The following is a 16,997-nucleotide window of genomic DNA, read 5'->3' on the forward strand; positions in this document are numbered from 1 at the left end:
TAATTTATACGCCACTGGCGTGGTATCACTTGGAAGTATTCAGAAGGTAGCACATAAGATGTTATTTTTCGCTTTTAAGTTTAATGGAAACATTTAGTAGTTTTGAAGTCGGTTGATTTTTTTTTTTTTAGAATACATAATATGTGTATTCAGAGTAAACAGAAGAAACAAAAAGTTATATAACTAGTATCCAATGTAGCAGACGAAAGTAGTATGAGTAAAATCATAGGACTAGTGTTTAATCGTGCGGCTTCTCTCGCGTTATCATCATCATCTTACCTTATTCTACTTAAATGTAATTTCTTACACGCACTCCTACCATCTCTTCTTAGGCCTCTCTTTATCTCTCCTTAAAAGTCCTTCCAATTTCCACTGGCAGTTTTATCATTTCTAATCGGACTTGACTTTCAACCCTTCGCGTGCCCTCAAGTGGAACCAGTGGTAGAAAAGTTGTGGAGTATGTTAGTCTTAGGTATTTGGTGATGTATCTCCCTCATCAATTTCACAACAGTTATTTTCTATATGTTCTCCTGAAGTCTTTCGCTCTCCTCGCGTTAATGTAAATTAATTCTGGACAGTATGTGGTGGCCAGACCGCCCTTATTTTTTAAAAGCTGAATGTTTGTCAACACATGCGCCAGGCAGGTAGATACGGTAAGTAACTATGAAGTTTGGACCATAGTGGCTGGATGTAGCAGGTATCGAACTTCCAGACCCTCAATCGTCGATATACCTGTGATGTGATGATGTACATGTCTTGTGCTGTGCTGGTTATGGACTTAATGCTACTTCACGTCTATGTAATCAACAAATTATCATGAAATATAACAATATATGGCAAGTTATAGAAATGGCCATAGACCATCCAGTGGTTTTCCATAAGTATATCCGTAGTCGTCCGACATTAAATTACTTACTTAATTGACGAACAGAATGCTAGCCAATGGTCAGATTTTTGTAATTTTATAAAACGGGAAAGTTTTAAAAATACATGTTTTTTAAATTAAGTTTTATAAGAAATTCTTTATATTTATTAATTAATATCTTATTAATAGAAATTAATATTATTAAATTTGATATGAGTCAACTACCCTTTTAACTACCGTACTAATCTTATGTAGTCGCATGGGCTGACAAACCTTTAGCTTTCTTATAATGAGGTATGTCTGGTTACCGCAGACTATCTATTGATCCATAAACGGGCTTCAACTTTCAAACTTGTTTGTCGTTAATAGATCCACCTCTGAATTATCCCCTGTCATACATTGTACGTTACACTGCAAGCGAAACGAATGCGATAATAATGCAATACATCATCATCACCAAAACCCCATATTTGCCTCACTGTTGAGCACGAGTCTCCTTTCAAAATGAGATGAGTTAGTTAGGCTATTAGTCCACCACGCTGGCCCAATGCGGATTGGCAGCCTTCACGTACGAAGAGAATGAGGATGAAAATTAAGAAAATTCTTCTATACATACATCCGGTTTTCTCACGATTTTCCTTCACCGTTTGAAACACGTCTTATTATGTATCTTAACTTTTTATAACACTTAATCATCACTAATTTTATAAAATGCGAAAGTTATACACATAACAGTGTATTTCTTACTCCTTTTAGGCAACTGATTAACCGATTTGGCTGAATTTTAAAATGAAGATAGAATCTCTGATTAATACATAATGCTATTTTTTTATGCCGGAAAAAATCTTCCAAGGAACTTGAGAAAAGCAGATTTCATGCGAGCGAAGTTGCAGATGTTATACATTCCAAGATTCACTTTGGTTCAGAAGTTCCGACGTGAAAGAGTAACAAACTAACACACTCACTATCACAAGTTTCGCCTACAAAATATTAGTGTATTTTATGAACATACACTTTATGATAACTGTGAAGGAGTATCCTCCATCACTGTTGATGACACTGACTTCAAATATCCTTGGTAAAGACACCGGATTCAAACAAATATGGAAGGTCTAAGGATTCGGTGCCCACACGTTGGACTGTTATTTTTAGTACTAGCACAATATTTGCGTTTAGTTGCAGGGGAAAATAATAGCCTTTTGTAGAGTGTTAGAAACATCCTCAGCTGATTTTCAATTTTGAAATCATTAGGAATTTTCTAAGCGCATTTTTGATTTTATCATTTTTATAATAGGTTTACATGTAATTTTTTACAGATATTTGATTAAGGCTTGAGCTTGAGCTTTAAGGTATATGTTATACTATATATACTACGAGTATATAGAATTGTTGTTATTCTAAAGCTACTTTTACACTTGCTCATTTCAAGCACGAAAGCATGCTACTATTGAGCAGTTGCTACTTATTAGCATGTGTATCGCAACATTGCTAATAATGAGCATGCTTATTTCGAACTTGCTCAAGAATCAACAGTGCGATTTATGAGCATGCTACTTGCTGCGCGGGTGGAAGCGGGCGTGCTTTTAGCGCGTCTGAACAGGTTTGCTTATTGAGTATGCTAGTCGATCAGCATTGCTATTCTGTATTCTCTTCACCTTCATCTCTCCCTGTCTAACACGAAATTATAGACAGAGAGCGATAGATACAAATTAGCATGTGTAATTGGAATCAAAGTCACCGACATAGCTCAACGAGTCGCGAAGCTGAAGTAGCAATGGGCGGGGCACATAATTCGAAGAGCCGATAGACGTTGGGGTCCCAAGGTGCTGGAATGGCGACCCCGCACTACAAAACGCAGTGTTGGTCGACCCCCACCAGGTGGACTGACGACATCAAGCGAGTCGCAGGTATTCGCTGGATGCAGATGGCTCAGTATCGTGATGTTTGGAAGTCCTTACAAAAGGCCTATGTCCTGCAGTGGACTTCCATCGGCTGACATGATGATGATGATGATGATGTGTAATTGGAATGTTTTCTTTGAGAATGCTCGTATGGAGTATACTTATTAGCACGTTTCTAGCTTGCTATATTAGAGCATATGTAACAGTACCTTAATAAAATGAAATTCTAGTGTCAGTGGTCGCACTCCTCCGAAATGACTCAACCAATTGTAATGTATTTTTTCTGTATATTTGATAGGTATCAGATTGTAAAGTATTTGAACCTTTTGGTATTTTTCTATGAAATAAATTGATATGAAAAAACAAACGCGTTTGCCGGGTCAGATATTAAAATAATAAAATTTGCAGAACAGCGAATAATAAAAGCGGGCAATGTGGCATGAATTTACACATTTAAGGAGACTACGCACCAGTTAAGCAATCAAACAGGAAACAAGTTTCTAGGTGTCGAATAAGCGCGAAGGCGAACGGGAAAATTTTGTTGAATTTACAGAAAATTTTGTTAACAAAATATAAAATTAATTAACCAACACCATATCTAGGTACATACATTAATTAGGTACCTGTATTGCAGTTTAAGCTTGATATTAATCGATTTAAAATGAAATACTACTAAAGATACTACTAAAATGAAACCCAAAAAATACTTATATAAGTATTTTTTGGGTTTCTTTCTTATAAAAAATCTTTTCTGACGGCCTCCGTGGCACAGTGGTGTGCGCGGTGGATTTACAAGACGGAGGTCCTGGGTTCGATCCCCAGCTGGGCCGATTGAGGTTTTCTTAATTGGTCCAGGTCTGGCTGGTGGGAGGCTTTGACCGTGGCTAGTTACCACCCTACCGACAAAGACGTACCGCCAAGCGATTTAGCGTTCGTTTAGAAACCGAACCCGGTGTGGATTTTCGTCCTCCTCCTAACAAGTTAGCCCGCTTCCATCTTAGGTTGCATCATCAATTACCATCAGATGAGATTGTAATCAAGGGCTAACTTGTAAAGAATAAAAAAAATTATAGAATCGTTTGTCTGACGGTCAGTTGGTCTGTTAGGTGCCTTTATCACGGGAACATGTGGAGTTTAAATCAAAACCAGGTCTACGCAAAGATTTTATACTATGATGTGCCACTAGCGCGTTGAAACTGAGGCGAACAAATGTGCCTAATTGTCTCAATTTAGTCGCGTAGTAAAATACGAAAGTTATACATCATTATCAACCCATATACGGCTCACTGCTGAGCTCGATTCTCCTTTCAGAATGAGAGGGGTTAGGCTAATAGTCCACCACGCTATCCCAATGCGGTTTGGCAGACTTCACACACGCAGAAAATTAAGAAAATTCTCTGATATGCAGGTTTCCTCACGATGTTTTTCCTTCACAGTTTGAGACACGTGATATTTATTTTCTTAAAATTCACACAACTGAAAAGTTGGAGGTGCATGCCCCTGACTGGATTCGAACCCACACCCTCCGGAATCGGAGCCAGAGGTCATATCCACTGGGCTATCACGGCTCTATTAACAAATTACTACTAAATATTGGCTACAATGTCGAGATGTGTGTTCAGGAAGTGTAAAAAAATATATAAATAATATTTAATGTAAGTAAACACAAAATTCTGCATGTGTGCGCTCAGTAAAGCATTTATACTATAGATGTGCCACTAGCGCGTTGAAACTGATTTGAATAAATGTGCCTAATTGTCTTAATTTATAATATAAATAATATACATAAACACACAAAATAGTGCATGTGTGCGCTCAGTGGAGTAGCTAAATTCGGATCACTTTCTGTGATGATTTTGTAGCCACGTAACATATCTATAGTATAAGATATCGTTGGGTCTACGTAGTTCAAAGATGGACGCTGGGGTCCCGAGGTGCTAGAATGGCAACCCCCCACTAGGTCGTTAGTCGTTTGTCGACCCCCCACTAGGTGGATCGTAGACATCAAGCCGGATAGCCGGGAGCCGCTGGATGCTGACGGTTGCAGACCAGACAGATTATATTAATTTACTGTAGTTATTATCATATTTTGGAAATACAATTATGAAAAAAGTTTGTACTTATATGCAGATGTCAAGGAGACGCGTGACGTTTTTTTTTCTTCATGGGTTTCACCAGCTTCACCACGCTGCTTGAATGACTCATTCTGGATCATCTTTATTATGTGGTGTCAATATTATTATTATAAATACCTAGCTGTTTCTAATTTCTAATGATCCTAGCCAATTTATACATCTATACTAATATTATAAAGGTGAAGAGTTTGTTTGGTTGAACGCGCTAATCTCAGGAACTACTGCTCCGATTTGAAAAATTCTTTCAGTGTTAAATAGCCCATTTATCGAGGAAGGCTATAGGCTTTATATGATACCCGTATCCCTACGAGAACGGGAACCACGCGGGTGAAACCGCGCAGCGTCAGCTAGTCCAATTTAATCAAAGAACGTCACAATTAGTCCGCTAAATTGATAATAGTAGATCGTAGTAGGTAGGTGCATAGTACATACCTACCTGTAGTACATAATATATTAAATACAACAAGTGCAACGGAACTTGGCACCTGTTAGGTCGCAAATCTTTTTTTATTCACTCGAACTTGGCCTCTTTTTCACTTTAATGTTTTATTGGGATATACTTATGTTTTTATAGGGTTCTGTAGTCCACAAAGAACCCTTATAGTTTCACTATATCCGTAGTCTGTCCGTCTGCTGTTTAGTTCAGCGACTATTACTACTAGAAATATGTAGTACCAGTATATTTTAAATACACTAATATACAATACTCACATCATTACTTAGCCCCAAAGTAACCATCAAGTGAAATAATTGATTTTTATCTTATATTTATAACTAGCAGCGCCCGCAACTTCGTCTGCGTGAAATTCAGTTATTCACAAATCTCGCGGGAACCATGGATTTTTCCGGGACGAAAAGTATATGTGTTAATCTAGAGTAAAATCTATTTTTATTCCAAATTTCAGCCAAATCGGATAGTTGTCGGCTTCAGTAAGTTAAAGAGTAATAAACATCTAAACAAACATCCATGAAAACTTTCGCGTTTATATTATTAGTAGGATTATTACTACCTAATGTACTTTACAAAAATTACATACAATGTCCGTTATTAATTAATTAGATTAAGTTGTTAGTAAGATAACTTAGCCTTTCGAAACTAGAAAGATGAAATTGGGCATAAGCATTATGTTGCATTAATAAAATGTTTTTAAGGGTTGAAAATGCTAATTTAATCTACGGAACACGCATATTGTCGGTTTTTTTAATTCTTCAGTATTTTACAGCTGCTGAAATTTCTTTTAATTCCTCTCAGCGCACCATCTGTGGGAAACTATTTGTACTATGAGCAGACATAATTTTGTGGAAAAATAGCGTAATGTACTTATGTAGCGACATCTTTGTTGTGATGGCGAAACTATCTAGAGGCGGTAACAAAACATGAGATGTCACGCTAAACTGATTGTCTACTTCTCTGAGGTACCAAAAGATGGCGCTGTTACATAAAAAAATAAAAGGCGCGCGTCACAGGGGGATGAAATGTTCAGCGAATGGCTGAAATTGGGAAATGCCACAGCGGATAAGACTCAGTCGTTCCTGGATATTCGCAAAGTGAACTTCCTTCTTGAAACTTCCAATTTTTCTGTACTCTTTGTCTAGCGTTTCTTCAACTGAAATATAATTTTGTCTCTTTGTATTTTTTTGTATATTTTGTCTATGTAGCGTTCACCCCCTCGACTGTCCTGTAATACCTTATTATTTTATCCTAGTAAAAAAGTGTTGAAACTTTGAAACTATTATATAACTGGTGATCTACAAAGTCGTTTGGCGGATAGAATGATCGGTAAGTCAAACTTTTTATGACCTCTTCGGTAGATCTTTCCTGTAAATAGTTGGTTAATCAGCATACCACCACGGTTTATAGAAACAATATTTTCTTTGTTCGCCATTTTTAACTTAAGGCTGTATTCATTTTATCGTTTAGGTACTATACAAAGTGCGTATGCGTACCTTATATTATTGTATTAATAATACCTAATAATTTTTAGTCTTCACACAATTATTTATTTTTTCAAAATAATTATACCTGTATTTTATTTTATGGTGTAATATTATTGTTTTAAGCAATAAGTACCTATGCATAACTTTTGCCCGCCTCATTTTATCAAAGTTATATCTTACAACATTTACTTAATAAGTAATGAATTAATTGTAAAATAATGTAAAAATATGTCTAATAGTTGTAAAAAACCCTGAAAATTTGCGTGTTTATTCATTATTCGTCTCTAAATAATTTGTGCGATGTAATTTTGTTCAATGCTTTTCTTACGTTCGTTTGTGAAGGAATCAGAAAATTAAACTTTTTTCTTACCGGTTTGATTGGAAATTGCAACCCGTGAACAGCAAGTTCATTGCAAAATACAATGTAAGCTATTGGCTTGGATGGAGTTAAAAAAACGTGGCTATTTTAGATCAAATCCTATCAAACTCGATCAGTATTTTCCACTGGACTTCCAATTTTATATATCACTAGCTGACGCTGCGCGGTTTCACCCGCGTGGTTCCCGTTCCCGTAGGAATACGGGGATAAAATAAAGAATAAAGAATAAAGGTATTGATAAATGGGCTATCCACCGAAAGAATTTTTCTAATCGGACCAGTAGTTCCTGAGATTAGCGCGTTGAAACAAACAAGCTCCTTCAGCTTTATAATATTTGTATAGATTTCAAATCTCATACATTTATTATTTAAAAATCCTTTTTCTCTGTTCACATATATATCGACCACGATTTAACCGAATTCATTCATCGTTATTTTCTGCAGAAAAATGGAAATTTTTACAAACTCAACGATTAACTATTATGAAAGTTCGTTTCTCAATAACTGCTCAACGGCTGAACGGATATGGATAAAGTTTAGCATAAAGATAGATTACAGTTTGGAACAGCATAAAAACCACTGTTTATCCCAATACTCCCCTAGTAATTAGCGATGCGGGAGAAACGGCGCGGCACAGTACCAAAATAAGCTAATCTCTAGTAGCTTTTTTAAATGCTTTGGTACTTACCTACCTGTAATGCAGTGGCATGCACAAGGCCATCGATCAGGGTATCCACTAGTACCTAAGACAAAATTTGCTATACCTACAGGGAAAAACTGCATTTGATGTGTATTAAAAAATTTCTTATTTCGGAGGGTATATATGTGTGAAGTGCCCGCTACTGCTGTAATGTACGTATGACTTCAATGACGTCAGTTACGAGTAGTTAGTGAAGTAGGTATTTACTATAGTATATAGTATAGAGTACATATTACCTAAGTTTACCTACATAATATTGTCTGGACCCGGCTTGATTAACTCTAGCGACGTAGGCTCTAATTAGTTTTACTAAATTGAACGTCTGTTACACAATATTATCCTTACGGGAATCTAACAGCAATAGGCCGTATGTGCTGTGAAGTCAATTTTGACTACTTGTATATATGTTTTCTGTGACGAGGTTTACTCTGCTATGTAAACGATTTTTTTATTCAAATAACTAGCAGACATCCATGTCTTCATCTGCAAGAGAATCGATGTAAAGTTGTAAACTTTCATTGTATAAGACCATTTTTAGGGTTCTGTTGTCATTAAGAACCCTTCTAGTTTCCCCATGTCCGTCCGTCCGTGCGCGGTGCACCCATGATGCATATTTTCGAATAAAATCTCATACAATCTATTGCTGAAAGCCGCATGAAAATCCGTTTAGTAATCTTTGAGATTTCGTTGACAGACGGAGAGATAGACACGGCGGAGGATTTACTTTTATAATATTTATTTTAAAGATAGACGAACATAACAAATCGCCTGTAAACAAAGCAACACTTGCTTTGGCTGTTGGGAGGCTTCTGCCGTGGCTAGTTACCACGTTGCCGGCAAAGACGTACCGTCAAGCGATTTAGCGTTTCTATACGATGACGTGTAGACACCGAAAGGGGTGTGGAATTTCAACCTAATCCTGAAAAGTCAGCCCTCCTCAGTCTACTCACTAACTCCTTAGTGTAGGCTGTGCATTTTTACATCTTTGAAGTGCATGTCAGTGTCCGCTAGATCGTTCTAGAAGCTTAGTCTACTCAGGTTCCTGAATGGTTCTTGGTCGGCAGCCAAAGCAGGCTGTGCGTTACAATTTACACTGCTATATCCTCTCTAACATTAAATTAAATCGGTAGTAAATATCTACTACTACATAATTAGCAACATAAAACTGAATATTACGGAGGAAGTGTGGGTAAACATATTGTGTGGGTCCTTAACAGGGTACAATGTAACTTTTCTGAGAATTACATGATATATTGTATAACAAACTATTTATATCCAAGTGTCCGAGCAATGTGGTGTTAAGATTTGTTAGGCGTTACCACATGGGCTCGTTAAGTTTTCGTGGACAATCAATACAAATATTATGTATTATAGAAAGTAGGTAAATCTATCTATCTTTCTCTTTGTCTGTATGTCCTTTTGAAAGCTAAACTGGTTTTGATGAATCTTCGAATGGAGGCAAATTGGAACAGAGCACAACATAGCTTAGACTTCTTCTAGTATCCTGGTGAAATCCATGGTTCATTTTCATGAATTTTCAAATTTTACAAATTCAGAATTTCATGCAAACGGTAGTAATAGAAAAAATATCGTATTACTTACATTTTGTAAACCAAAGTTTAGTGATATTAAAATAATGGATTGTTAGTTTAGGTTGGTTTTAAAAGCGCCTAGTATAATTTTAACTCCACGTGTATTGAATAACACATCACAAATGATTGCTATTAAGTAATCTAAATAATCATTCATAATTTATTACTTTATTATGACTAATAAATAATATTAATCAATTAATTATTTATAGGAATATTAGTAATACTCTGGTAGATGTCTACTTTAGGCGGGTCTTAGAGACTGAACCCATCAAGCTATTCCAAAGTTGGTAGCCGGATTCTAGATTGTTTAACTTTATTATGGTCATAACCCGATGTTAGTTTTATTACAGGATTACAGACTTTACGTTGCTTTCCTTGGCACGTAGACCACTACCAAGGTTTCAATTTCAGGCTGATACTGAAAATTTATTGCAAGACAAGACAAGCCTCTGTAACTACCCCAGTTCTAACACTGTACATGGATACGGTCACACAGCTAATAATAACTCGAACATTAGCCCAACTAAGTAGTTACATTCTCAGTTCATTTGCTACACGGCGAGCTTTTACTCAGCAATATACTATGATTCAGTAGATTTACCAGTAGGCTGAAGCCTAGGTCGGCAAATTTAGCCTAAAATAGTTTGTCTTACATAAATAAAGAATAACATCTAAATAAAAATACTGAGTATTGAAAATTTAACTAATATTCTAGTACTTTTCCTAGTGTATATATTAAATTTTGCGTGACACTTTATCATTAGTACTAAACTGTTCTAAGCTGAATAAAAAATGAATTCTTGTCTGTCTATATATGAAAAAATGGGAGTAGGGTAGCGGATTTCAGAGGTCAGTAAGAGGCAAACATATAACAGCCTCTGCAAGTATGATTTTAGTAGTCAACCAGTATATAAATATTATATTCCACAAAGATAGAAACACAAGCAGGTAAACATGAATTTTTAAAACAATTTTTCTTATTTCGAGATAAAGGTAGTTGCCCGTATGCCGTAGCGCCACGTTTGAATATTATATCGCAGCGCATTCAGGTAGACGCAGTCACTCTATTTACATACTAAGCAAGATAAGTCACTTAAATGCAACTCTATCCAGTGCACAGTGCTCAGGTCTCAGACCAATTATTGTATAGGACCTGCCTCGCAAGACGTTACTTTTCTGTCAAAGTATATGATCAACGATCTAATGCGATTATAAAAACTTTCTCTATAGTATCAATGTTAAATAGTTGTAATCGTGTTCGTCTGTTAAAGAGCTCTGTAAAAATACCTTTTTGTGTAATTGAATTGAGTAAAAAACGGGCAAAATCTTCTAATTTAGTATAAGATAGATACCAAATCTAAGCTCGTTTTCTTCAGAAAATGACAGACAATTTTGTTCGTGACTATGAGTGCGATACAGGTCCTTCTATAATTTGTCTGAGGCTCAGGTATATCACCCAAACTGTACGTGCTAGGGTTATAACAGTTATGTTAGGCTGTGGCGCAGCGATTTAATCGTGACTTTGAAATACTAGAACGGGAGACATACTTGATTTTGTGGCTGAAGTTTTGAAATTGAAGCCCATGCATACTAAAAGTAACAATTTGGACTATACTCAGAGACACAATTATCCGCCAACTTTAATATGACGCGATTATATTAAAGTGGGCGGATAATTGTGCCTTTGAGTATATAAGCCTTCATGAAATGAGGCAAGTCTGGCTAGCGCAAGCATTTAAACCAATAGTACACCTACAGTGATCCGACTAGCGTTTTTTTGTATTAAAGAATTTGTCGGACAGACACTCTGTAGTACAATTTTTTTTTAAATGGATTGTAATGCAATCAGTAAAAAAATTACGAGTATAGATAGATCGACAGATTTTTTTTTTATTATTCTTTACAAGTCAGGTGAGATTGTAGTCAAGGTGAGGTCAGGTGAGATTGTAGTCAAGGTGAGGTCAGGTGAGATTGTAGTCAAGGGCTACATGACTACAACCTCACCTGATGGTAAGTGACGATGCAGTCTAAGATGCAAACGGGCTAACTTGTTAGGAGGAGGATGAAAATCCACACCCCTTTCGGTTTCTAAACGGCATCGTACCGGAACGCTAAATCGCTTGGCGGTACGTCTTTGCCGGTAGGGTGGTTAGTTACCACCCCACGGCCGAAGCCTCCCACCAGCCAGACCCGGACAAATTAAGAAAATCTCAATCTGCCCAGCCGGGGATCGAACCCAGGACCTCCGTCTTGAAAATCCACCACGCGTACCACTGCGCCACGGAGGCCGTCGAATTGTGTATTATTGTATTATAGATATCTATCTACGGGTAAACTTGGTTCGTCGTAAATTCTAGTTTACGGGTAAACTACCCTTATACGACCCGCTTTAATGGGGCTGCGATAAAAGTTTAAATCGCACGCTCTATAAACTAAAATACCTTACAATAAGACTTTAGGTGTGTCATTTTGAAGAAAATAAAAAGAAACGCGTAATGTAATAAAAACTTGAAAAAAAAACTCATCAGTGGATGTCGTAAGTTAAAGATTAGAGATTTAGAAATATTTTAGAATTTAAACTATCGTGAGTGTTATTAATATATTAATCGGGATCATGGATGGTTGCTGCCCACAGCGTGGAAACCGCTATTTCTTTCATTGTCACATACAACAAACTTGGAACAAGATAGCGTTACTTCGGTTTGCTTACAAGAAGACGAGTCTAATGAAGATGACATTAATGAACCGTCGGAGAGTGTAACGGAACCTTCACTCCCCACCACTCAACCCCTCTCCAAGCGCGCAATGCGAGCAGCGGCGCGTCGCGCAGCCGCTTCGCAGTTTGGATCGTGCCGCGATGCAAGAACCAGCTCATGACTAAAGGCCCCGTATGGGTTCGAAACTAGTCGGGTATACTCCGACTTAATATCACGTGAGTTTTAGCCGTGTTTCATAATCGATTAATATTTAGAAATATTTTTTTAACTTTATTGTTTGAAACAGTAACAATTGATTTTAAAAAGCTGCGAAAATTTCGTGTATACAATGTGTTCGTGCCGCCAACTTTTACGAATATATAAAATGTAGATTTGGCGTACTCCAAACCATTTTCTTTTGTTCGGGAGAGGTTAGGAAAAAAGGATCCATTGCTAAATTACATTAGGTTAAATTTGATACAAAACTTTAGAGAGAAAATGGAGTTTTCCTTTTGTATTATCTGTAATTTTGATAACAGGTCACGTACAAGGCTTTCTGTATTTTGCTAAAATCTAAGCAGCGTAGATACCTACCTCTCAGTCGATGAATATTTTCTTATGATAACAAAGAATACATAATATTATGAACAAGAGTCCGAGTTACTGACGTCAGCAATTCAATTCGATTTAACTACAGACGCTAAGCCCCGCATAAGCATTCACTCGAGAGATTTCGGACGTAAATGAAAATTTAAAAATCAAGTAAATTTAGGCAAGTAGGCAGATATTATAATGCATTTTGAAGAAAAACATTAGAATGCGCACACAGCTATTACACAGTACAAGTTATTAAAAAAGTACACAATGATCGTGGACAATGTGTCCAGTCACTTACAGGTGTATACAGCTTGATATAAAAAACATTTTTTTTTAAATATGGTTATATATACAGTTCACATATTCAAGAAGTACTACATATAAAGCTAAAAACTAATAATTGAATAAATATGTTATTTAGTACCTACGTAGTTCAGCACCTCACCCACATTTTTACCAATAACTTTGTGAATACAATGAGTAAACACAAGTTTTATATTAATTTACAAACCTCGATGTACAAGTTTTTTAAATAATAATACACTTCAACTCCATATATTTTTTTGACTGGACAATCTTAATGAAAGAAAAATAATTTTATTATGGCACTCGAACGTTCTTTTACAAAACAAATATTAAAACATTATTTATTAAAATACAAAAATAGTATCATAGAACATTAGTAATTAAATCTGCAATGTTTAAAAAAATCTTTGAAATTTTAATTACTGCAGCTACAGACAGCATTGAAAAAACTGATTCAAGATAGAAAAAATTGTAAAACCCAAAAAAAAAAATATATAACTTGATCACTCTAGGGAGTTTTGGAAATCTATTCAAATCAATTTTAGATAATTTGATGGTGTATCTACTATTTACTTTTTATCCATTAATTACAGGACAACCTATATCTATCTACTCATATTGCTTCACGTCATCAACCCATATTCGGCTCACTGCTGAGCTCGAGTCTCCTCTCAGAATGAGAGGGGTTAGGCCAATAGTCCACCACGCTGGCCCAATGCGGATTGGCAGACTTCACACACGCCGAGAATTAAGATAATTCTCTGGTATGCAGGTTTCCTCACGATGTTTTCCTTCACCGATTGAGACATATGATTTTTAATTTCTTAAAATGCACACAACTGAAAAGTTGGAGGTGCATGCCCCGGACCGGATTCGAACCTACGCCCTCCGGAATCGGAGGCAGAGGTCATATCCACTGGGCTATCACAGCTCTTATATATCATATTGCTTACGAAAATATAATTCGCATAATAATGCATATAAATACGAAAGTGAGTTTCTTCTGTTACGCTTTTGCTATGTACGAGTATTATCCCTGTACTCCTACGGAAACGGGAGCTACATGGATGAAATCGCGAGGCGTCCGCTTGTATTATTATAATGTGTGGATCGATTTTCCATGCGTGTTAAAGCTAAAGGAAGCAGACTGGACAGGCAGGCAATTTGCACTGATTGGGGTAATTGGGCTTCAACATAGCGCCGTATGTATAGGAAAACATAATTGCGCTGTCAGTGTTGTCGGTAGCAGCCGTTTTAATTATACGAATAATCGAACTTTAAACGGCTTTTATAATAAAATGCGGGAAAAACAGATCTGACGTCACAATTGTCAATCCTCAATTAAGATTCATTAGCACTTAAAAGTGTAAAATATCGCAAGGCGTGAAAATAGGCGTATTTTGTTTAAAAGTTACGTTTAAGCCAATGAATTAAAAAAATTAAAAAAGCTGGGATAGCCCAGTGGAATCTCTGCCTCCGATTTTATAGGGTGTAGGTGCGAATCCAGTCTGGGGCATGCACCTCTAACTTTCAGTTATGTGCATTTTAAGATATTAAATATCACGTGTCTCAAACAGTGAAGGAAAAACATTGGGAGGAAACCTGTATACCTAAGAATTTTCTTAATTCCCTACGTTTAAAAAATCTGCCAATCCGCATTGGTCCAACGTGGTGGACTAAGGCCTGACCCCTCTCATTCTGCGAGGAGACTCGAGCTCAGTAGTGAGCTGAATATGGTTTGATGATGATGAATGAATTAACATATTACATAAAAACTGTTTTCGTGTGTGTTTTACTTGTTGACTAATAACTAGAACAAAGACTAGTCTGGACTAAAGTTTAGGGTTTGTAGCAAACTTAGGACTATTAACATTGTATTATGCTACTAGTATTTGATAAAGTTAGAGAGTGTTAGTTAAGTTAAAATAGAACGGTACTTTTTTAAATCTTGGCAAAGAGCTTTTATGTCAGAAAAGTGCTCAACATCATCAAAAGAACATTTAATTCTTTAATTTTAATAATTTTGACAATAATTGTCAACTATTTATCTGTATCAGAAACACAAAAATATTAATTTGCTTTATTAGTAATACTAGCTGTTTTTGGTACATTTGTCTGAAAACAAAACAAACGCTGATGTGCGCACTTCGTTATCTGTGCAAAAATGACAAACGTATCAAAGTGTCATCGGAAAACAGGCAAAGATGCAAATTAATTTTCAGAAAGTGTGTTCAAAGTGTGTTTCATCGCAAATGTGCTATAAAACGTCGTATGACATACGTGCGCTTTGATAATTACAGCCTCTGCTTCCTTACTCGCCAAGGCTCGAGAGTACAATATCGCCTCGGCTGTAATTTTCATTTCAACTTACCGCACTTATATCATAATGTACTGTTACCTTATTAACACAGCAACAATGTTATATTATGTGTTCTATATATAATTGTAATATTAGTAATAGGTTATGGGTGTCAAATAGTGACACCCATAACCTATTACGTTTAAATTCAAACATCATTCAATCAGAAAATAAATTGAATTTTGAACATTATTGTCGCAAAAACGTGTAGAGAAAAATAAAGTGAATCGGTTCCCTATTGAAACTTTCAAATTGGATTTAAGTTTATCCGTACAAAGTCAAAGGCAAGATGAAAGAAAATAAAAATGAATTTATACGAAATACATGCCGAGTATTGTACGTGATACGAGTGTATTCAGATTAGGGATGTGCCTAACAGAGGTAATCGGAACCGAAGGCGGAGTCGGAGTTTTTGGAGATTACTCCTTAAAAATCGATTTTTCATATATAGCCCCCAGTATGAAAAATATAGGCAGTAAAATTCGATGAACGAATGACAGCGTTACGTTTTTATGCGCACCTTTCATTTTTCAGGCGTACTATTGAGACGTACATAGTGTATGCTGCGGGGCAACATACACCTGTTTAGACAGTCTATCTGAAAGAGTAACTCCATTCGTGCTTCGGAGCTGACACATACTTTTTTAAATTTGATTTATCGGAATCGGAATCGGAGTCGGAACTGGTGTCGGAGACAGGGTCAAAAGTAGTGGCAGGAGGGGGATTATTTATTTAAGGATTATTCAGTCAAATTTGATTCATTTTATTTTTTCAGTTATAAAATAAAACACAAAAATTAAATTAAATTAATTAAATCCCAAAGTAACAAATTAAGCTTGATCTCCGAATAAAACCTTCCTTTTAAAAGTGTCGGAGCCAAAGTCGGAAGGGTTAATAATATTAATCGGAAGTTCCGACTTAACGGAGCTGGAGTCGAAGCTCCGTCACATCCCTGATTCAGATCCATGCGGTATTTATTTTTTACTGAACTGACTTGTCAGCTAGTCCTAGAGTCAGTAGGTATGTTACTTTGCTTATATGGATCATTATCAATCTATTTTAATTTTAATCCACAGGGATCTTTATAAGAGAGGGTATTTGGTGCTTAGACCCACTACCCTAAATATCGGGCGGTTTGATTTGAAAGTCATGTTTGACTCTGTAATTATAACTGTCAGATGTTAATCATAATGACTGGGACTGAAGCAGTGGCGTAGCGTGCCTTGGAGAGGCAAAAGTTGGGGGTCCAGAGCAAAGATTTCTCACAAAAGAAACAAACTTCTTTCTTAAAATAATATATTACATTTTTCTAAATACCTAATATAATACATATTATGATTACAAATAACTAGTGGACGCCCGCGACTTCATCCGCTCTTAGACCTCCTTAATCCGGCCGTGACGAAAAATCGCCAGAAATTCGATCCCTCTCTTTTTCTAAAAGTTTTTTTTCTTTAACACACACTGTCCAGTTACAAGAATATTTACAGAATAACCCTCCTGAGATGTGGTGTGCAAAAGCGTAGA

General features: G+C 36.3%; 1 protein-coding gene across 1 annotated transcript in view; it reads left to right on the forward strand.

The window, feature by feature from the left end:
* Positions 1-6,442: 6,442 nt before the first annotated feature.
* Positions 6,443-16,997, forward strand: part of LOC112042848 (uncharacterized) — a 232,794-nt gene continuing 222,239 nt past the window's right edge. Inside the window, exon 1 of the mRNA XM_024078022.2 lies at positions 6,443-6,681. The gene's annotated coding sequence lies outside the window, so the exon portion shown is untranslated. The remainder of the gene's footprint in view (positions 6,682-16,997) is intronic.

This window comes from Bicyclus anynana, chromosome 12 (genome assembly GCF_947172395.1).
Source record: "Bicyclus anynana chromosome 12, ilBicAnyn1.1, whole genome shotgun sequence".
Classification (NCBI taxonomy): Eukaryota; Metazoa; Arthropoda; class Insecta; order Lepidoptera; family Nymphalidae; genus Bicyclus; species Bicyclus anynana.